This window comes from Enoplosus armatus, chromosome 19, assembly GCF_043641665.1.
Source record: "Enoplosus armatus isolate fEnoArm2 chromosome 19, fEnoArm2.hap1, whole genome shotgun sequence".
Classification (NCBI taxonomy): domain Eukaryota; kingdom Metazoa; phylum Chordata; class Actinopteri; order Centrarchiformes; family Enoplosidae; genus Enoplosus; species Enoplosus armatus.
In genome coordinates, this window is record NC_092198.1 from 6,616,285 (window position 1) to 6,639,769 (window position 23,485).

Consider the following 23,485-nt stretch of genomic DNA (forward strand, 5'->3'; position numbering starts at 1 on the left):
AGGGAGCACAGTGTCGTCACCGACAAGACACTTCTAACAAAACTAGACCCAAACTACATCCATTAAGGGCTAAATCTACTGTAATTCCTTGACAGCCACCTTGCCACTGCTACAATGTAATCGTGTTGAGTTCTATTTTAGGTTACTAATGGTATTCAGCCACCACCACCTTTTGGGTAGAAGTCAGCAGCTCCCCTGGCGCCATCTATGACCTATCCAGCTCTTAAATATAGCCCCTTTCCAGGGAATAACAGCCAGTATGGCCAGAACCGGATAAGTCTCCCAATCCTCATGTATTATATATGAGACCTGCAACCAAAGAACAAAGGCTGGCACAAGAAAGGAGAGACGGGGAGGGGGTTGGGAGAAAAAAAAATCGAAGAACCTTTGTCGGGTTTAATTTGACAAATGCAGTGTAGAAAAAAAGACCCTCGGTACCATTGGGGGTAGAGAAGCTCACCAGAATGAAAATTGTTGTTATTACATCAGCCACTATGCAGATTTGTGTCAGATTAGAGCCTCTGATTAGATCAACCTTGGCCCTGAGCCACAGAATCTGTGAAAGTTGTGATTTCCTTTTTTTTATCATCATCACGTGGAACAGAAAAAAAAATCTTGTTATTTGGTTGCAGGGTCGGATTCAATTCCAACTTGTGAATGTTCCCTAAGGTGCGTCAGAATTAAAGTGCTGAATCCTTGAGCCGCTTAGCCCTCTCGTCCACATTTAGGCAAAGATAATCAAGAGATCAAAGGCATTAGACCTACAGCAGACAGACTAGTGGGTGAATCAATATTGGAGACGAAACAGGCTCCTGTGGCCTAAGGATAGTGGAAAGCATTTGGCCCCACCTCAGAGGCTGACAGGGGATTGCTAATGAAGTCTCTGAGTTCTTGCATCAATATATACTTTTTTTTCTGCCTCCATCATTCCTATGCACACCCCCCCCCTCCCCCCATTCCTCTCTTTTCCATTCACTTCCTCTCCAAGTCACCTGAACATCTGTTTGGCCTTGTGATGGGTGCCCAGCTGTCTCACTGTTTCCCCCCATGAAGCGGCCAACAATCTGCTCTGTGGTCCATAATACCCCGGAGACCGCAAGGAACATATGGATGAGAGCGGGTAAGAGAGAGGGAGAGACTCCATCGACCAGATGAGTGTCTCTATTTGCCTTCAGGCGCGCAAACAGGTCTGCATTTTACACACCTCGGGTGCCAGCAAGGCAAACCACCAACTGAGGTTGTCTATGTGACATGAAAAATATCTGAACAAGTGAAGCATCCCGAGCCTCAAACAACAGCTTCACCTCTTGTAACTAATAACCAAACATGGCTGGTTTAACACAGACGCCTTCCTTTTGAGATTTCATTTTTTTTCTCTTGAAGAGAAACAATAAAATCTCTCAATTGCTCTTGATGACACTCCAACAATTGGAGCTGATGTCTGCATCATGTATCACCTGCCTAAAATAGCTCTCCCCCCTCCATGGCATTGTGGCGTCTGGCTGAAAACAAGGCCCTGATGCCATGAAGACAGCAGATAGCAGCCTGCAGCCAGGTTGCACCGGATCTGGGCCCCCGCTGTCTCATTGCCTCAAAGTTTCTTCTTGCCAAAAGAGTTCAGGCAGACTTGGGATCAGTTTCCCCAGCAAACGAGCAAACTTCGCCTATCTCATCTAACACACACACTTTTTTTTTTTCTGGAGGGGATGACGATGATGAGCAGCAAAGATACAAGCACCCCGGGGAGCCAATTATCACATTGAGGAGATTTGCTTAGTGTTTCAAGAAGACAATGTTCAGCATGAAACACACACTGGCAGCCGCACGCACACCAACTGACGCACACATACATATACACACAGGCAGGCTGATGGAGGCACAAATGCACATCGTGATGCTCAAGTACAAAAGTGTGCAAACACGAGTGCAAACAGACACACACACACACACACACACACACACACAATGCCTTCTCACACTCAGCCACACAAGTGGGTGATTATCTGCACAAGTACAGGGAAGAGAGAGAACCCGAGATCGCCGAGATGTAGCACATTTCCCTAACAACCTGCTGGGCCCAGACTGCACCGGCTGTATTTCCACACAGAGAGGAAGTCCACTGCATATCAATTCATGCGTTCATCGTGTGCAGAACTGTCAAGTGTGGAAACACTTCTGATCTGAAGATTGCAACGGAGAAAAAAAAGTGCACGGTGCGAGTATGGATGGTCAGCAGCTGTCAGGAAATTGTAGAATTGTGGCGTCGAGGCTAAACTCCAACGGTCAAGAGCTTCATTCAAATAACTTCACTACAGTGCAAGAGGGCTTTTCCACTCCAGTGTGGATGTAAGGAGCACCGACATAATTGAATTTCAGCGATTTTGCAAGGAGACTAATTAGTTGAAAGTGAGGGTAAGCAATGGCATATTTGAACTTTCCTGGCATATTTTAGCATGCCTACTCCCAATTACTTCAGCTAACACCTCCTTGGGCGTTAACCTGCCCCCCCAAAAACTGTTAATAAACAATAGTCCCTTCAAGGTCTTTTATCCAGCATTAAAAATTAGCTACACTGAAAGCACAATGCAGAAATGAAAGAAAAGGTCGGGGCTTTTCTTCATTAAAATAAATCAACATGTGCCTATTGCTTTCATTGCTTTGCAGCAGGGTGTGCTCTACATTAGCAAGACGATCTCACATTAGTATTTTGGCAAAAAAAAAAAAAACTTTTAAAATTTGCATGTAAGTAAAAGTGCAAGAGTGCAACACATAAAAGAAAAAGTAATTCATTGTCTGGAAAATAACTTGGGACATTAATAATAATGTTGATCCAGTCAAACACATTAAAGAAATGAGGTAAAAGCTGTCCAATTTGTTATTTGACTTTTGGAATCGGGCTGTGAAGGTCCTCTTCTTGCTGTTCTGTAACAATTCTTGTGTCCCTTTCTTTTCTCTCTCGTAATTACTGCAGACTTTTCGTCCGCTGTCGTGGTCATTCGTGGCATTCTTTCAGAGGTGGACACTGACAATGTATGGCCGTTGTCGCTTACAAGGATGAAACGGTACGCCAGTAGGAAAGAAGCATCCAACATACATGCCTACCACGGACAAGAAGCCCTGGTGGTAAAAGCCAGGGAAAATATCATCAAAGGAATCAAATCTACAAACAGATTACTGCACAAGATGTTATTTTGGTGGATCAGAGGGGACTTTCATCTCCATCTTTGAATAATGCAATCTTGCCATGGCCAGTGGGCATTGGAGGGAGGCCACTTGAAATCTAATTGTGGCATATGGGTGCTCCATTGATTTGTGAGGGAAGGGATGGGAGATCAGAAGCCCTCTGAAAGAAATAATGACCAACACTGATTTGCTTTGATTGTTCTTTGAAAGTTAACAATAAAATGAAATAAAATACCTCCATATGAGCCATAGAAATCTATGGTTTTAGTTTTGAAATAAAGGCATTGCTCTGATGCATTATTCTCAAGTGTTGTGATTCATTGCATCTGCAGTGTGCCTCCGTTTAGAGACAAACTGTAGATGAGAGACTAGGTCAAAGCCTTGGCCTCTATTTCGCTGAGGTCCCCTGAGGCGTGGGAGTGCAGACAGAAGGTCAGGACACCTGTCTGCAGAGAAGAACTATGTCCTGTCCTTCAGGCCTTCCATGTGACATTACCCAACAAGAGAAAAGAAGAAGGCGGAAACAAGAGGAGGTATACGGAATTTCACGCAGAGCCAGAAATGACAGAAGGTCACCAGTTTCAATACACTTGACCAGCAGGAAAAATCTGGATTGCCCGTCAAGCCACTGCTCCTAGTCGGCGAACAGTATCGTGATTCAAAAAGAAAATATGAAAAACATTTTACATACGTTATTTACAGGCATGCTTTCCCGCTCTGCTCCCTCTCTATCGTTCACATACACATTTAAACTGCACGAGGCAACAATGCTATCTATAAAAGAGCAAAAAGAGCAGAGCAGCTGCCGCGGTGCACGTCTGTTAAAAATGGATAATTGGTTGTATTCAGGCTTCATGCCATGCTGTGATAAAACCCTCTGTTTAGAGGCAGCTGGTAGAGGACCTACAGTAAAAGACTGTTACTGTCTGTCCAACTGCACAGGCTGCAGGGAGGCGGCGGCGGTCAAGAGTTTTTTTCCCTTTTTTTGTCATAGTTTGAGGTATGTGTGCACGTACCTGTAAGTGCGTGTGCGTGTGGGCAGCCACAAAGAAAAAGGTGCTACTGCCAGCTACCCAACGAGGCACAGAACTGCAGTGTGTTAATGCTCTAATCCAGAACTTCTCAGTGTATCACATACAAAGTATGCACGCACACACACACGCACTCAAAGTCATCTGCATAGACATGCACGAGCCTGAACTTCTGCGTACACACACGCTTCCTTCTCCTTTCTCCTTGGTTGTGTGTTGTTTATGTGCTTTTATGTCTTTCCCCTTGTTATCTCTTGGGCTTTCTGCAGCGCTGGCACCCCAGGGGATGGAGGAAAAAAAAGAAGACAAACACGGTTTGATGTGGTCGAATTTTCTGCCATCGGAGAATGAGGAAAAGAAAGAGGAGCCTTAAAAAAAAGAAAATCCTGAAAGTGAGATGCAAAATGTAATTGCCTCCTCAATCACGTTCAAAAGAACTCTATCATCACAATGCTTTCCCCTGCCGTGCTTCATACATGGGGAATTATTAGGCCTGCTGTCCTTCACACAACTACAATAAGGAATCATTGGCAGAGGAATCGAATTGTGAGATACTGAGCTGTGTAATCACCGGGATTTATCTCCATTTTACAACCTCTTATCATTTCATAATTCATATTTCCAACTGTTGCCTCTCCCCTCTGGGATAGAGAGAGGGACAAGACTGATGATTGAATGTCTCTCTGTCTCTCTCGCTCTATCCTCAATCAGCTGCCAGAAGCAAGTTTTCAGAAAATGGCTAAAATACTATAGATGTCTATGTGTAGGCGTGTTGGAATTTTAATGTATTTCTATGGCGCTGTGTGTGTGTGTGTGTGTGTGTGTTTCCGCGTGTGTCTCCACATTGTCACCACACATGGTGGCCATGTGTCCCATCTCTCCCTGCGACACTGAGCAACATGCAGAATATGATTGATGAAGGGCAGTGTGTTGTGAAGAATGGCTATGTAAAGGAAACAGCCAGCCTTGAATGATTTACACTGTCTCCCTGTTATAATAAGCTGTAGCATTACCACACTATATGGATTCACGCGCCAAAAACCAGGGGTAATAGAAGTGGAAGGAAAAACAGAGGAAAAACAGGGACAGAATGGGCAGATCGAGGTGCATAGTGAAAAGTGGACGAATAGCAGGCAGCCAGAGGTGTATTATGATATATGTGCAGAAAACACGCTGTAAAATATATACAATCGGGAATAAGACACATTTGTTAATGGTTTCTCCTCAAGATTTGCCCTTAGCAAAGTTGCTATTTTAAATGTGAATATCTTCGGCCTAATTAATTGCATGTAAATATATATGAATCTTTTGTATCAGGTATGATCGCTGGAGGGGAACTCGAGTAAACTTAAGGGAAACTGAAATGAATGTCAAAGCGTGGCAGAAAACTACTAGGCGATAACACAACATTACAGCTTAGAAAGTTATTTCCCAGTCTATGCAGTGCGTATAGAGGATTGTATGGATTACTCTATATTGTATTACATTTAGTCAGAGTCACATTCTAACTTTATGAGCCAGAGCCCACTAGCAAATGCAACAGAGCGAGACAGAGGCTCAGGCGGCTTCTGCCGCTCTGGCTGCAAAGCAGCACCAGTAGCCAGGATGATAAAGTCTGAGCCGCTGGGCAGCAGCTCCACTTGCTGGGATTGAGCTGTCAAATACGACAGTGGTTGTATTTGTGCTACAGTTTCCTAACAATGCCAAGAGAAGCTAAGGCCTCTCTGCTGCAGTGAGATTTAGTGCTGACAGTTTTGTTGTCGGATGTTGTTGGTGCCAGGGCAGCGGGAGCGCAGGTGACAGGAAGCAGCCAATGTCAACTGGGAGCACAAGAACATATTTTGCTGGTGTAAAGTGCAAACAACAATTATTTTATAAATGAATCTGCCAATTATTCTTTCAATGTATTGATTGATTCATTGTTTAGTCCGTGAAATGTCAAAAAAAGAGATAAAGATTTTCAGTTTACTATCATATATTACAAAGAAAAGCAACAAATTCTCACATTTGAGAAGCTGCAAATGAAAAATGACTGAAATGATTTATCATTTATCTAAATAATTGCCAATTCATCCATTAATTGACTAATTGTTTCAGCTGTAATGGTGTAAACTACTGTACACTCAGTTGCCAGTTTATTAGGTACACCTAGCTAAAATGAATGCAGTCTAATACAGCAGCCCTTCAATAAATCCTACCTTCATGAAGGTTATAAAGTTCTGTCTTTGTTGAAACTGTATTAAAGAGGCGTTGATTTGAACTTTATGGTCATTTTGGAGCCTGTAGTTTGTACTGCTGTTGAATTATGTTACTAAGAGATGTCTGTAATATTTTGTTCACCACATTTATGAGGGCAGACGCCTCTCAGTATAACAGAAAAATACATATGCGTTTGTCTTATATGATGATGTCAGACCATCACGTCTTCTTGCAACAAACTTGCTTTTGGAAAATATAACCTTGCAACATTTCTGTTTGAGAAACTCAGCTCTCTTCAGGTTAAATAACACAGAGAGATTGGCTGCCAGATAATTAACCAGATATGGTATTCTATTAATTAAAATGAAAAGTTTGAATATGTCATCTGTCATTCATGTGGTTTTTAAAGTTTTTAAAACATCACTTCAGCACCAGGAGCAGTCCATACAGCAGTATACTGTATATCGTGAGACACATTACGTAAGACCCTGCACACCCACACAGGTGTTTATTCTCATTAATCAGAACTGGGTATGCTGGGAATTATGTGAGGTCACCAAACTCTGTGCACTCGCCGGGTAATCCTGTTGGGAACATATGATGTGTTGCTTGAATATTATTCCTGGGACTAACCTAGCTAGCATAATGAACTATAACCAACTGTTAAAACATTGTTGTATGTCTTCCACGACAGCTAATTATTCCCTGTAGCTTGAAATTAACGTGTAATGTATCTAATTGGATTGTGCTCCAAAAATGCTTGAGGTGCAATGACTCCTAGCGACGCAACAGCACACGGTAAGATGGCTCAATCAAAAAGTTCTTATCTTTTTTGTCACCCTTCATTGGCGGGGGACATACTTGACATGTTTCCACGACGAACAGCTTGATTTGCCATCTGCATCATGCTGCCGAGGCAGGAGTGGGGAGATGTAGAGAGGGAGAGCAAGAGGAGAGCGGTGGAGGAGTCACTTTTTGCAGGGAGGACAGACATGGAGAATAGAGAAACACAGATGGAGAGAGAGTCAAGTGGCGTAGATGTGCACCCCTCCACCCTCCTCCTTCCTCTTAGCGCAACAGCAAAAGGCATTGGTTCCTTACTCACAGGCATGTCAAATCATCCTCAGATCGCTACAGAGGAACAGGGAGATCGACTCACAGACACCCATTAACGAAGCAGTCATGTATCCTCACTTCAGCTTCATGTAACACTGCAAAGGCGCAAATGTGTGTACACAGAAGTGAAAATACCCACAGATACACACACACACACAAACACACACAGACTTGAACAGCAGAAGGTGAGCCATAACAACTCTCCCCTCATTACTGCGAAACTCGGATAGCAAGTCTCACCCCCCCCCCCCCCTCCCCCTCCCCCGTCTCCCCTCCTGCTGCATTACTGACACTCTCCTCTGTTGTAGTGGCAAGCGGACAGAGAGGAAGGGCTTTAAATGATTTTTTTCTCGGTTCTCTGGAGATGTCAGCTCCTATTCTCTCTGGTTGGAAAAGGAAGAGGATGAGGAAGAGGGAAGGGGGTCTGAAGAGGATTTCAGACACTGGGGGAGGAGGGGAGGGACAGGTGGTGGTGGGGATTTTGCAGCTGAGATCCACGCAGCACTCTGGGCTACAAAGAAGACCTGTCTGCTGACTTTAATGCTGCACAATGCCACCAGTAGAATTTTTAGAAAGGGGAGAGAGACGTTGCCGAGAGATGAAAGAAAAGAAGGTACGTGGTAGGAGAGACGCAGGAGGATGCTGGGTAAAAGAAGAAGAGACAGACAGACAAAGATGGACTAAGGTGGAGGAAAGTCAGCTCCAGGTGGCGTAAACACACAAAGATAGCAAAGTAAATAGTTGGGACACTAAAGCTCTGGAAAACCTGACTCAATCCTGCTACTTTCTATGGCGTAAAATTAGCATTCTGTCAGCTCTAGTGTTGATGTTCACACTGCTCTCAGCAAAATTAGGACACAAGTGTCTCCTTCCCATCATTCATAATGCATGACACACAATGTGTGTGAGGCGTATCACTTCAGACACAGGCCACACCAAACCCTTCTGAGGATTAGGTGAAGAAGATCTCCTGAAGAATAAGGGATTCCAAGATGGCTCCGAGTGGAAGCATCATTTATAATTGAATCTTCCCCAGAGGATAGTGCAGCCTGTCTGCCTTTGCCAAGGCTTCGCGGAGAGCCCAGAACTCTTCTCTTCCTCACTCTCTCCCAGTCTGTCTCTGCCCCCCCCCTTCTCTCTGCAATAACTGAAAGGCCCTCATACACAGACACAACACAGCAACCTCAGCCACTGATATTATCCCAAGGCCTTTATGACTCAAACCACAGTTGGTCACATTTACGCATTCTGAACTTTTTACAAACTTGCCTTTTTTTTTGGTCCAAGGAGAAGGAGAGTTCGCATTGTACAAACACTGTATTACAAAATTGGTTGTGCATTGTCCTTTACAACTGGTGATGCCACAAGGAACCCCTCCACTACTTTACTCATCCAATCATGGGTGAAACTGAAAGATCACCAGGAGATAGGATCACAGAACACAAGAGATCCATTAAAAGTGAAGACACACAGAAGTCAAACAGTCCATGATGAACTTGTCTTTTATTGGTATCGATAGTTATTTAATAAAACTTTTGGTACCCTGTGAAGTTTTTGACCTCTACTAACGCTAGTGTTTGTTGTTTGTTTGTATTGTCAACGTGATACAAATTCCTGCTGCAGTTGCGGTAATGTGCATAGACACGTAGCAGCGGGCCACACAGCAAGCAAACATGGATATAAACATTAAACGAATCAAGATTCATAAGATCTGGTTTGCTGATGTTTTACGAGAAAGAAAATGCGCTCAATATGTTTGCACACACAATGCATGTGATGAGCTACACTAAATGTAAATATAACTTATAAGACATTGCACCTTTAACATTTTTGTAGATCTTAAATACATTCCATAATTCTAGGATTGCTTTTTTTTGACTGCGTGGAGGTTCATACTGTTTATGTAAATGTTGTTGTTTGGAGCACAGTATCATTTAAAAGGCTGACCGTGTCTTAACTCCTCATTGGATAATTGAGGATTGAATCATCTTGTAGTGTGGGCTACAGGTATATATAGGCTGTTTGTTTAACCTTTCTATAGAATGATAAAGACCCTATGCTGAAACACGTCGGCTGAATAAAGAGCATGCTCTTGCAGTGAGGCAGAAAGTGTTGCAGAGTTATTTTTCATAAAATGTCAACAAACTGCAGCAGCAAATGGATTTTGCTAGTTCGGTTTGTTTTCCTCAGACTAGTTGTGTACAGAATGTAATAAGTCAAGATGGATTGATTATACGTCAAACTGGCTGCCACCTTTGCCACAACAAGCAACCAAGCTCTAGTATTTGCTTGATGGTGGTGTTAATTTCAAGCACTGATAAAGAAAGCTATGCAACTTCTTCGCCTCTGGCCTCAATGGAAGGTCTGAAAAAGTGGGAATCGATACTTAAGGTGGCACTTAAGCAATTGGCATATAGTCTTCCCTCACATAGAGAGATTGCAATTTTAAATGGAAGCTGACAGCTACAAACAAAATGTTGCAAGATGAGGGAAAGAGCGAGCCTCACTTTTTCATGCCAGCCCTGTCAAATCATCCATTCTTCTGACATGTTGGTTGTGTATTTCAATTACAGGTACAGTCTATTTATAAAACAACTTGAGAATCTCTGTCTCCGATGCCCACCTGCCTTTGAAGAATATGGATTAGAGAGCTGGATGGATGGATGCTAAAAGGAATCAGCGTCTTGTATGAAACAGGGCTATTCTTCCCTTTGATATCGACAAGATTAAATAGAAAAGTACTTGAACCTAAAATGCTGTACACTGTCATTCATCTTCCTCGCAGGGGAAAACAAACAACGCAATCAAGCTGACAATACAGATCTCTGTTTTTGAGATCAAAATCAAACTGTGAATAAACATGCCGGATGACCTTTTTTGTTTGGCCAGTGCTTTCCTTTTGTCTGAATTTGATGATTGCCCGCTGGAACACAGCTTCATTGTCTTCTCCAAAGGCTACACCAGCTGTGCCTGCAGTTGGCATAGCAACCCCACATCCTAGCCACTGATGTCTGTGACAAACCTGATATCCAACCCCACCTACATCAAACACCTTTACGTCTCATCGATTAACCCACAGGCAGTTCCTCCCCACTAAAGACTGAATAGAAACAATTGCATTGCAATGCACCTCCCACACCTCCTGTACTCTCTCCATCACACACAAACAGAAAGAAAAAAAACACACACACACACACACATACAAAATGCAGGCTGGAGGTGCGAGAAAGAAAAGGAAAATTCCAATCAAGTTCGTACTTTTCAGAAGTTTACTCAGCGGCCTCCTTCTGAGCCAAGGACTTCAATTCCACAGTAACATTTAAGGCAGCGCTCACTGTGGCCCTGCTTCTCTCATTTAACGACTCTCCAATTTAAGCTGAGGCCCCCCATGAATGGCAACCTTGATGAAGTGATTGGTTTTGACAGGTAGCTCTTATTTCAGTGTGACATACATGGCAACCTGTAAGGTTGGTGTAAGAGCACCAGTCTGCCATTCCTTTGAAAGCAATCAGTACATGGTAATGGTCATCCATCACAGTGAATTAGAATCCATTACTCTGTGGGGCTTCACCTGTGTGCGCTGCAGAGTGCCTTGCTAACTTTGATGGTGCTCCGGCGGTATTATTTCATGCAGCGGGAGGTCAGAGTGTTTATTTAAAACTCTTTGAAAGGTTGACTTTGAGTGAGACTTAGAATTGAGGTCTTGGTAACAATAGATTAGACTTCAGGTGGCAATCACTGACAATTTAATGATTGTGAAAGATATAGATTAGGTTGGGGGAATGCACAGTATAATCTTGAGCCTAAACACAGCACAGATTGGTCAAAGATTATAGGAAAAAAAAGAGTGAGGAAATATAACGAATGCAAATGCATCCATTCAGGGCAAGAGGTGCCACAGAATGGTGTGATTAGTGAACAACTATGGGAGATTTTCGACTACGGTGTTTGGAAGAGACCACCATCATCCAAGTGCCAAATGAGGCAATATCTTTTGGGAAAATGGTGTTCATCCATCCAATGGATCCTCAGAGACTTGTCAAATCTATGCCAAGGAGCATTAAAGCCTTTCTGTGAGTTTGTGGGGGCCAAACAACGACAATTTCACACATTGTGGGATTAATGGAGACCAGAAGTCCTTCATTTCAATGGAGGGTGAATGACGGACAGCAATGGCCCCTGCTAGATCAGCTGGCTATAATATTGTAATAATATTTTTTCCAACCCATTTGCTCCTAAATGTATCATAATTGGGGGCCTTGGCCATTTTAATAATCATAAGAAGCAAGCTACACAAACCAAGCTTCGCATTTTGGTCACATCAACTGTTGGCTGTAACAGTCGGAACCTTCCTCCATGTTGTTTTGCTGGTTCCATCCAATTCGGTCAAACAAAAAATCCACTGTTTTGGGGGGCTGGGATTGTGTCCACCAAAATAGCGGAGTAATTAACTGTATGTTCGTTTCTCTTTTAATCTGTACATACCTAGAATGCAGGAGCTCAGTAATCTCTTTCTTTCACACCTTCTCTTGGTCTCAAAAACACAGACACACAAAAAGACACACTGCTAGATAGATAGCACACCCTCTGACTGAGACAGTCTTTGTCACGGCAACCGGGTTCCGATATTGGAATGGTACTCTGTAGTTGCTGTTTTCCAATTCCCTCCGGCAGGTGGTTTGACTTCAGCCCTCTATTGAATGTGTCAACCTTATAATTAATGCCCTCCCTGTCTTCAATTCACCTCCACTCTCTCCTTTCCATTCTTCTCCCCCCCGACTCCTCTTCCTCCACCATTGACCAGCTACCTTGACCGAGTCTTGCCGGCAGTACTACCCCCTGCTCCAAGGACATTGAGTCCGAGACAAAACAAAGCAGTGACTAAAGTCATGGGAGGAAAATTTGGCGGCGGGGCCACAATCCATCTCCTTTCAGTCATTTGGCCACAAAGCCGTGGAGAGGTCGGTCCTGCACCACCTCCTCTGTTATCTGTTTCCAATCCTTTATCAAGAGGGTGAGAGTGGGTTTATGAGGAGGAGGGGAGGGGAGGGAGCAACAGAGATAGATGCTTAAAAGGCCGCTGCCACGCAGCCTATCTACAAATAAACAACAGGAGTTGCAATCGATGAGAAGGGGGAGGAAGGGACAGACGTGGGGTAAAGGGTTCTTCTTGAAAGCTGTAATTAACGGAATACTTAAGCGGGAGTTATGGATTGGCGATAGGCAGGAGGGCGTATGCCATTCTCACTGAGGACAAGACAAAGACACCAAGTGAGCACGTGTTCTTGGAGATTGCGCCCATCTACAGACGCATGTGAGCCTGGGAGTATGAAGTGAGCTTGTGTGAAAGTGCGTGCGGATGTGTATGCTGATCAGCGGCCAAGGCTTAGCTGAATTTGCCTGGGGTGAGGTTGAGAGGGCCCTGGGGAGTTTGGAGGGCAGCGGGATGGAACATGCTGGCCTCTCACAGTGTCTTAGTGTCGGCCTAATTAAAGGCAAAGCCAAAAAGCTCTCGATGTTGTTGCTGCTGCTGCTGTTCTGTGTGTATGAGCATGTGGATGTGCTCGTAACTGAAAGTGTGTCTGCGGATGTTCAAGTGTTTGAAACGCTGTGCTTACATACAAGTGTATGTATCCCTAAATGCTCTATGGTGAGCTTTCCCAACCTTATATGGTCTATTTAACGTCTCATAACTCTCATGATGCCGGATAAAAGAGCTGTTAAATTGTCATGTGAATTTGGGTATAGCCTACTTTGTTTTCAAGAACAGCCTCAAATTGATTAAATAGATACCATGCCCTGAGGAAGGAGACAGTTCCCCAGAACATGTTGGCACAACAAAATGTGTTGAGGAAATGAGGTTCTCTTCCTGAACTCCCTGTATTTTCATTGAAATGTCACATTTCCAAGGACTGGGCACTCCTTAAGTGATCTGAAAAAGATTGCCCTGTAAAACTGAAGCTCCAGCATGCATTTAATAAACCATGATGTATTTTTTCAAATGTATTTCTTTTATTAAACATATATAAAACAATATACCAGTTGCAGAAACGACTTGTGATCATGCACTTCAAGTGACCACAGCTATGGTCCTGACCCCAAAGTTGAGTAACTGTGCTGTATGTATGAGTGTGTCTACCTTTTTCTGGTGTGCAGATTTCAATGTATGTAAGAAGGTGTAGTATACCTAGAAGCTAAGCTACCAAGTGTTTCTACTCTCGCTCTCTTTCTTCTTCATCTCCTCTCAGTCTTTCATTCAAATACCTACACCCCACCCATACCAGGCGGCCCAGTTGCCGCCTTTGAAGATGTACTTAGCTGAATTGACGAGAAATTTAAAGCGAGCGACGGCAGCTTTCAACAGCTCATGAAAGGCAAAAGAAATCTGCCACTCTGTGTGAGTCAAATGGATGTGGGAATTGTTGCAGTGGCATGGGTAGCGGGGACGAGGACTATAGGCAAAAACCTCTGTACAAAGCTTACTTTTCAATCCCTCAGCCCAGGCCCGCACACATCTTGGCTCATATATGGCACGCATGAAAATGAGCAAATGCAAAGGGAAGACAAAGAAAGCCTCAGCCAGCAGAACCCCTGAGCTACCTTTGACAAAACAGCAACCAAAAATGTATCATTCAAATACATTTTGGCATGTCTTCATTCAACAGGTGTTTTTCTCTCCTTGCCCTGGGACAATGCATTGCCACAAAGCACCGGCCCTCAAAATTTCTTTTCTCAGTCCGACGCCAAATTGAGAAATTTATTCCACTGCCCTGGGGAGTCAAGCTCATTAAAACATATCACTATTCCTGTCATATGGAGACCTACCAAAAGACACACAATCCATTTCTGATTGAAAAAAAAAACTGTAGATGCTCAGTGACCTACACACTTTAAATATGTTGCAGTAGAAAGGCAAGGTGACAGGGCCCATTGTATAGTCTAGACATGAGCTCTTGTTTCATCAAAGGGAAGACATCAATCCACGGGCTGAGCCAATAGGGCAACAGGTGCCACAGTCACACAGAGCCTATCAGGATCTGACTTCCTTTTACTGCGGCGTGGGATATGAATACTGATAGGGGTGTATTTGACTGTGCCAAGGGAGGCATAAATAGCAGCGCAGACTATGTAAGAAGAGCAATAAATATCTTTGAACTTTTAAGCTGTGACTGTATATGTATATACACCTTTAACATTGCTTGTATTGCTTTGTATGTAGTTGACTGAGGCCTCTTAATAGGAGTTTCAAGAGTACAGTAATAGTCTTCTGTCTGTTGTTACGGACAAAAGGCATATGTTCGGCATTACATACAATGGTAAGGCTGTTCACCTTCAGGTTACACAGGATGCTGCAGGAGAATAATAATAATACACTGAATGTGATCCGAATTCAAACCATTAGAATACTGCATCTCTTTCAAGTCCATCATTTTTCCCCACCGGAACCCAGAGCACAGCACGAAACACGAATCCCCTCTTCTTCAAAATTCGCATTTCACAATCACCCCTTATCAAAGCATTCCTTATCTTGTGCACAACCCGGTTACCCCCAATTCCACTGCCGCACTTGACCCTGAGCTCCATCAAGGAGGTTGCAGATCCTCAGTAACAGGTCTGAGGCTGATCCTAGGTATGACGAACTGAACGGCAGAGAAGCAGCCTGAAGTGATGCCAGATTGTGATAGGTGGTTCAGGTAAGGACTACCCGCCCTGGACAGTGGCTGGTTTGTGATGCTTTAGTTCAACTAGGTTAGTTTTGCGAATAGACTAGGTGCAGCATTACACGCTACTGTAGAATTGTGGCAAAGCACAACCCTCAAATTCTACTCATTATTTCAAAACATGGGAATGTTACATATTCCGTTCGAAAAACCAGGATATGACAATAATGGAATTTTAAATGAAAGAGGTGTCAAGGAAGTGAGCTGGGATGAAAGATAGGACTGGAAGGCATCTTTCTGCCATAACAGAGCATGTATACATCTACTCAACGAGCAACCCTGACATCAAACATTGAAACAAACTGAAAACATCAAAGCTGTCTCGGGGAGAGCGTTTTGCTCTGTCAAATTTCACATTACCTTGATCAATTTAAACTTTTATTTTGTTCCATCAAGTGCTCCACGAGCACCCTGCCAGCGAGTACAATAGAAGTTCTTCAGACTGATGGCATTTCTATCCAGACAGAGAAGTATTCACTGTTGTGTAAAAGGGAACTGTTGTTGAGATAGAGAAAGGAAAGGCTTGAGTGGGTGAGTACCGGCGACTCTGCACTCTGTGTGTATGGCTGTGCATGGATATACAGGTGCATTTGTGTGCGTGTATGCAGGTGAATGATTGCATATTCAGGCTGCAAGTATAGATTTCATCCGGAGACTCTCATACTCAGTTGGCTGTGGGTCTGTATAAAATAGCCCCGGGCAAATATTTACATTACAGTATGCTGATTGCTTCACTAATGGCCAGTGCGGAGTGCTCTATTTTGGCGAGATGAAGGGGCCGGCGAGGCGAGATACATGGTTCCAGCATAGTAACTAAGGGTGGCAGGAGTGAGGGGGGTAGTGTTGGGAAATAAACTGTTAATGTGCCTGGCTGACAGGAGGGAAAAAAAACACAGAGAAATGGGAATATATGAAGCCACACATCCCATTACCCATCGCAATGTTTTCCACACACAAATGTCCTCCACACAGGCCTCCCATGACTAACTGTCCTGCTCATTCCGGCCAGCTGCGCTTGTACGTTAAAATGGGTGAAAAAGCTCTATTACTCATGGGGAGTAATTTGCACCAGCATTACTGGTACAAAAAAAAAAACATTAGTTGAATGCTTAATATTCCCATTTTATCCCATCAAGATTGCGGTTGCTCTAGCCTCCACAGAATCTAATAAAAGATTTAGACAGTTATCTGAGCTTGCAAAACCAAGCGGGAGAGATTAGACTAACAAACAAACTCCAAAGAAAACTCTTCTCTCCCTTTATGTCAGTTTGTTTTTCAGCATCTTTGCACAGAACGTGATGGTAATCAGGCTTCACTGAAAATGAGGGATGCCACAGTGCTTTTAAATATTTCCCTTTCTCTCTCAGACGTGCTGATTTTGCTATCAGATGGCATTAAAGTATGTGTGTCTGGTTTTTGAGAGTGGATTGAGGGATAGTCAGGGAACATCAGCAGCAGGAGCCATAGTTAGTGGCTGGCTGCTGCCCTATGTAGCACTAAGAGTCCTTTCTCATTATATGCTATCAACGCTATCAGGTTTGGCTGCAAGGTATTTCACTTATCAGAGAGGAAACCCATCAGGCTCCGGTGCTCCTCTCTCACCAAACACTTTAATTGGATCTTTTAGCACTAATCTGCTGCCCCCAAAACACTGCCTGGGTTTTAATTAAACAAACGCCATATTAGATTTCACTTAAGGCTCCTTGAAATGCCACATTGAACTCATCCTCAGCCACGGCTCCAAAGGAAGGTAACCCAAAAAATTTATATTGCTTAATGTTTACAAATGGCATAAACAAATCTTTTACAGCGCTGCAATCTATTTAATGCTCGTGTTTAGAGGTTTGCAAACTGATGTCTTTACTTTGTGCTGGGGCTGTGCCAATGTGATGGATCGTGGCTTCTGTGTTAAGCCTGTGTTGCCACCCTTGTGCCGTGTTGCCTCATTCGGACAGCCCAATCGCCTCATCTTGACACTCCTTGGCTTCCATTAATACCGAGATTATTCAGCCAGAACGCGTCAACAACACTCATATTTCTCTCTGAGACGGGGATAAATGGATCATTCTCACGCTGCCGATAAATCAATAAAACATTACGCTGATGCAAAAAGAGTTCCCACGAGAAAGGTGGCTTACCAATGCAGCTGTCTTGCTTTGCCTATTTGTCTTTTTCATCTTTCACGCTTTCATCAAGAGAAGAAGCATCTGACAGAGGACGGGACATAATAAAGACATGAAAGGAGGAGGGACATTTGCTATTTCATGGCTTTGGTTCCGTCTATATGATGGAAGATTCTTCTCAGCTAAAACATGAAATAATCTATAACACACAGAAAACTGAACATCGTAAGGACCAATTAAAACCACTGAGCAGTTGATCGATTAACACTGAACGAAATGAATAGAGACTTGTCTCACTACACAGCGCTGTTGCCATTATCCGGGCTACAACACACTACAAAGAAGGAAGGATCCACTAATGCACCCTTGGGTTCAGAAATGAACCTATGCTGAGCCCTAGTGCTGACAGTGTATCAACTTGGGCAAGCCTAAGAGAGTAATCTCCCAAGTCCTGGCCAATGAGAGCTTGACTATTTCCTCACTTACAACCACTTACAGCAGTCACATTGAATCAATGCCTGGGGATAGTTTGATTGGGCCAACCTCCCTTCCCTCCCCAAAGCAAAGCCTGTCTGCTAGTATATACCCTGAGCACCCTTTTTGCGTAGCCTTCTACCCAACCACTTCTACTCTTTACTGCCCAAGGGTGCTTTTTACTTCTATTACACGATTTTAATTCTCTTTGATGATAGGCATCTAACATAGTGCCCTTAACCCTAATCTCTCTCTCTGCTTCCTCTTTTTCTCTTTGCTGTGGCATTGAGGCGATCATAATTATGCAAGACATGATCGTGAATTTGGGGGTGGGGGGCTGTAGTCGAGGAGGTGCCTTCCCCTGTGAGCATTTCTATGTATGTGCGTATGCATGCAAAGGAGAGATGTAAAGGTATGTCCCTGAAGCTACGAAAGCCATTATTTGGCAACCTACCTGAGACAGGAGTGCGCTGGGGGTGGTGGTAGCCATGGCTTCAGTCGCATAACTCCCTCTCCAGCTTTTATTACCGCTCATTGTCAATGCAAATGAGCACAGCTAAAGCTATCAATGCCACCTGAGCAGCGCCAGAAGGGACAGCAGGCGCCAACACATTCCTCCAAGTCCTTGATGAAACAATTGTGTAATGTATGAAAAAGAATAACTCCATAAATGATGAATCCCCCCCCCCCCCCCCCCTTCTGTTTTTGGAGAACGTTTTGATTCTATCTAAAAGCGCACACGTTAGGGTTTTGCTGGGTGGTTATTGCACCATTCGACAGCATTGGTATTCTGTTGGAACTGGCTTCCTGGATGTCTGTGGCCACTCCAGGGAAGATGAGGCGCGAGACAGAAAGACAGAGGGAGAAGAGAGTCAACTGCATTAAAGTTTCGATGACGACAGTGAAATATTGCAGGAACCTCAAAAAATGTTTTGGATATGAAAAGCAATGGAGAGTACAGGTAGGGAGAGTGACGAAAAGAGAAAAGGCTTGCAGTGGGGATCTCCAGGAGTTGCAGAGGAGTAAAAAACAGAAGAAAAGAAGGACAAGGGATAAAGAACCCCAACAATCTTTGTCAAGACTTTCACACATTTCTCTCCAGTGGCTCCAATTCCCTCAGTAGGTTCTGATTCCCCCTCTAGCTACAACAGGCCACTATCTCCTATCTTTGTGTGTGTGTGTGTTGGACTGGCTCTCTGCCTAGCCAATTATGTCCTTGTGCTAGAGCCATCTCCCCGTCCCTGACCTTTACCGCCGAGCTCCCAACAGACCGCCCTCCACTCCACCACTTTGTCTGACTGTCTGTCCCACTATCGCTCTTCGCTGGCCCACTAAAAAGAAGAGAGGAGAAATGTGCTTTCTCTTTTCTTCATTTCATAGGAAAGCAAGCCATCCTCCCAAATTTCCCCCTTTCAGTCTTTCTGTGTTGGCAAAGGTTGAGAATTATTTGTTATCTACACGCACTTGTCCATACATGCATTTGTCTGCGCTACAGTCCACGAATTTGGTCGCTGTAATCAAAGCTATTAATAGCTGTGAATATATTCCGGTTTTGTGGGTGAATTTCTACCTAGGGTGAAGACCAAATCAAAATACAATAATAATACAACTAGATCTGCCCATTACTTCCTGATGGCATACCTCAGCAGGGCTCCACAATCCAATCAAACGGCAGATAATGAAAGCAAGGAAGCAATTTAAAACCTTGAGGGTCCCTCAAAAGCAAAAAGGCAGCGAATCAAGCAGATCAGCCAACATTATGGCAGATAATCCATATACCTCGCACTTCTTTTTTCCCTCTTTTCTTGGCTCTCTTTCTCTGTCTCTCTTGCTGTATATCTTTCTTTTTTCTTGCCTTCGTTCGATCACTTCGTCTCTCCCACTCCAGGGCAGGACAATTAAAGTCCTTTGATGCTCTACCTCCCCAACTACTTCACAGGTATAGAGTTAATGGAAGTCACCAGCTTCTACCAGACCTGAGACTTTAAATTGAATGTCTCCACTCCATTTGAGAGCTGTAGGAAGATAAAAGGGCAAAGTGATAGGCTCTTAGCTTCCTGTTCATAGCGTCCTGACTAGACAAGTGGAGACACTTTAATGGTCACTGCTCTGCATCATAGTCATGACAAATGAATATCAGTTGAAAGCACGTGCCAATAAAATGGGCGATTGTCTGGTGTGTAGCTACACATGGCAATAGTAAACGGAAGAGCGCTGGGAGTGAAATGGCTCCATGGAGATTTGAGTCTGATGGTTTTGGCAGGAAACCGTCTGTCTGGTCTCCTTGTTTCTCTTTTCTCGGGCTCATATGTCGTCCACACATTTTTGAAGGCTGCCAATAGGAAAACAAAAAGGAATGGGGATGTCCTGGTGGCTCAAAAAGTGGAGCATTCTGCGAGTCCTACACTGCTATAAATGGTTTTGTGTTTTCTTACTTCTCATTTATCCTTCACTGCGTACTATTATTATCAAAGTATCTGGTCACTTTTCATTGAAAAACTAAACTAACCCTCTATTTGCACACCTCTGAAAGCCTTTTTGTGCCACAACTGGAAACCTTTGTGGTAAAGCATGTGGCTTTGATGTATAGCTTGAGGTTGAAGCACAGACGCATACAGTACCTCCCCACACAAATACGCACATACATACTCTTCCATGTATTCACCCACGCACTTCATTTGTGTATAATATCAAAGCGGCAGGCTGCGCAGTACCGGCGCCTCATAGCTGATTAGCAAAGCCTCCTGCTGTTAGTGTCCAGTGTATGAAATGTACATATACATTTGCTGTTTTCTTAAGAGATGAATGACAGTTCTAATCAGTGGCCTCTTATCTCATGTTCGATTCCATTTTCATTTGCCTGTGATGTTATGGTTTCTGATGAATACACTGCAGGATCAGCCTAAATATGTGCCCTCCTGCCCTCGCTGTCAGTGTATACAGGCTTGTTATGCTGGAAAATACTCACTCCACAATAGACCTCACCACTTGTTTACACTTGTTTCTCAAATCAATGTCACTACAGAGACGTGGGTTAAGACCTCTACTTTGCTTTGGCACTGAGGTTCATGTGACTAGAGAGGACTGTCTAAATATTACTGAATGCACGAAAGCCCTTCTTTCTCCTGATGCATGTGCATCTGTTGAACAAGTTCTGAGCTGTAGGGGAGGGGTTCATATGGATATGTCTCTATGTGTAAAGATTTTTATATTTTTCATGGGTGCATCCATACTGCCCGAGTCTGTGCGCATCTTGGGGGGATGTGTATGTGGAGAGGCTTTGAAGTGGATACATGCTGGGGTGCATTCTGCATGGCAGGAGAATCGCTCCTGGCGATACCATGGCTACGCAACACAGTGAAAACACACACACACACACACACACCCAGATACACACATACAGTATACACGTGGACACACACAGTTGGAGGCAGTCTGAGACAGAGAAGCGACAGTATTCCATGAGACAGGAGAGTAGGCTGCAAAGCACCATACCTGCCAGTTCTGATCTAGTCGGCAGCATCCTGGAAACCAGACCTAACCAGACTCGCCAAGTTCGGTCTGTTAAAAGGTTTTTTCAAAGAGGTTTTTATGCCCATCTCTCTGGTTTGCCTTTCTTTTACATTTTGAAATATTATAGCCAGCAGTACTGATATTATGGGCTTGTTTCATCATCTGCAGAAAAAGTGCAACTGCAAATCAAGACTTTCCAATTTGTCAGAAGCTACTGCAACAGCTACAGTGCATGCAAAACCTTTTGTGACAATTGCGATTTTATCATGATATTTAGACAGGTGTTAAAAGAACAATGGTCGTACCACAAGAAGTCCTAAGAAATTAGAGTTGTGGTACATGCACACACGCTCACACAAAGCTCAATACAATAATACCAGGCAGGGATCTCGGTCATAATGTCGAGAAAATCCACACCAAAGGTCTGAACCTTAACAAAGCCCACTGGACAACAGTCTTAAGCCCTCAAGAAAAACCCATCAGCTCACTGAATCATCCTCCTGTGCTCATCTCCCGATTGGCACGATGAGCCTCTTCACTTCATCCACAACTGCCATAAGGATCAATACAGCACTTCAGAATTGATTCTGCATTCTGTGGTCAATGCCAACTCCAATAATCACCCCTGTTCGCTCATCAATTACGCCTGTTCCACTGTTAACTTCATTTTATGTGTTGTGTTTACTTTTTCTATTGATATATATTTCTCTTCTAGTGTTTCATCTATCCATCCATCCATCCATCCATCTTTCTATCCTTTATCGGATAAATAAGATGTTTTTCACTAAGGATCACTGCCTAGGACCAGTAACAATAGCTAAATGGATCCTAAATAATGAAGTTAGAGTATGGCGTCTAAAAATGTCTCCATCCTTGTGATTGCGGTTTTCAAACAAATCCTGATTGGTGATGATGAATGGCTAAAATTGATGGACGGTATGTTAAAGCGCACACTGGCAAAGGGTGAAAATGTTCTGTCGAAGAGAAGTACTGTTTCAAGGGATTGTCCTACGGGAACATATATCACAATCTGTAATTGTGTTGGAGGCAAGAATCCACAGTTTGTCCTGGCATTAAAGAAGATATATTTTGCTTTCTGTAAGGTAGTGAAGCAGAGCAGCCTTCTACACTGAGAACATTAAGGTCAGCTGAAACATTAATTCACTCTACAGTAAGTTATTCGAGCTTTAAACTCATACACACGCACACACATACATACATAAGCATTTGACATTTGAAAGCTGCGACTATGTTGCCTGGACTGGCACTGATATGTACACTATGGCATTGCAGTGGGGTGAATATCCGCTTCTCTTTCCTCTCCTCTAGTAGAGCCTGATAAGCTCTGCTCCGGCTTGGCCAGATAGACAGAACGGGGGCTGAGTTTTTTTTTTTTTCCTTTTCTTTTTTTCCCTCTCTGCTGTGTGTCCTAGATGTCTGCACACAGTGGCAGCACTGCGTTAATTCGCTCAGACGCTGTCACGAATGCGGCTCAACGTAGCCCGAGCCTGCAACTTGGCATGAGGGTAAGAAAGAGAGAGAGAGAGAGAGAGAGAGAGTGTTTGGACGCAGGGCTGGATAGAGAGAAAAGCAGAGATAAAACAAGAGAATTAGACAAGAGATAAAGGAGGGGAAAAAACAACAGGATGGATAGACAAGGGATAGAGATAAAAACCGAACAGGGGCTATTTATGAAAATGAATGGCTTGGGATGTTGGTTTGTGGAATTAACGTTGGTGACAAATCATGCGTGGGCATCAGTGTTGAATTCCATTCAGGTGACACGTGGCCGCATGCTCATGTCTATGCATCTGGGAGAGTGATACAGTATCAGCATAAGCCTGTCTCTCTCTGCTGCATTCAAAGATGTAATCTGTATACTGCCGTTTCAGAGGCCGGGTCCTTTTCATGTAAGTCACTTCAATGAAGAAAAAGAATGTGAAATAAGCAGTGTTTCCTCTCCTTGAAATACAGAAACACAATGCATTATTTTCACTAGCTAGCTAGGTAGAGATAGCTAGTGAGCAAGACATTTTGGTATAAATATAGCTATATTTATCTATATATATATAGATATATATAGCTAGATAGCCAGGTGGAAGCTTTTAAATAATGGCCTGCATAA

At 43.5% G+C, this 23,485-nt stretch overlaps 1 protein-coding gene across 2 annotated transcripts in view; it reads right to left on the reverse strand.

The window, feature by feature from the left end:
• Positions 1-23,485, reverse strand: part of LOC139302277 (neurexin-3b) — a 256,861-nt gene that overhangs the window by 64,756 nt on the left and 168,620 nt on the right. The gene's annotated exons all lie outside the window — the stretch shown is intronic.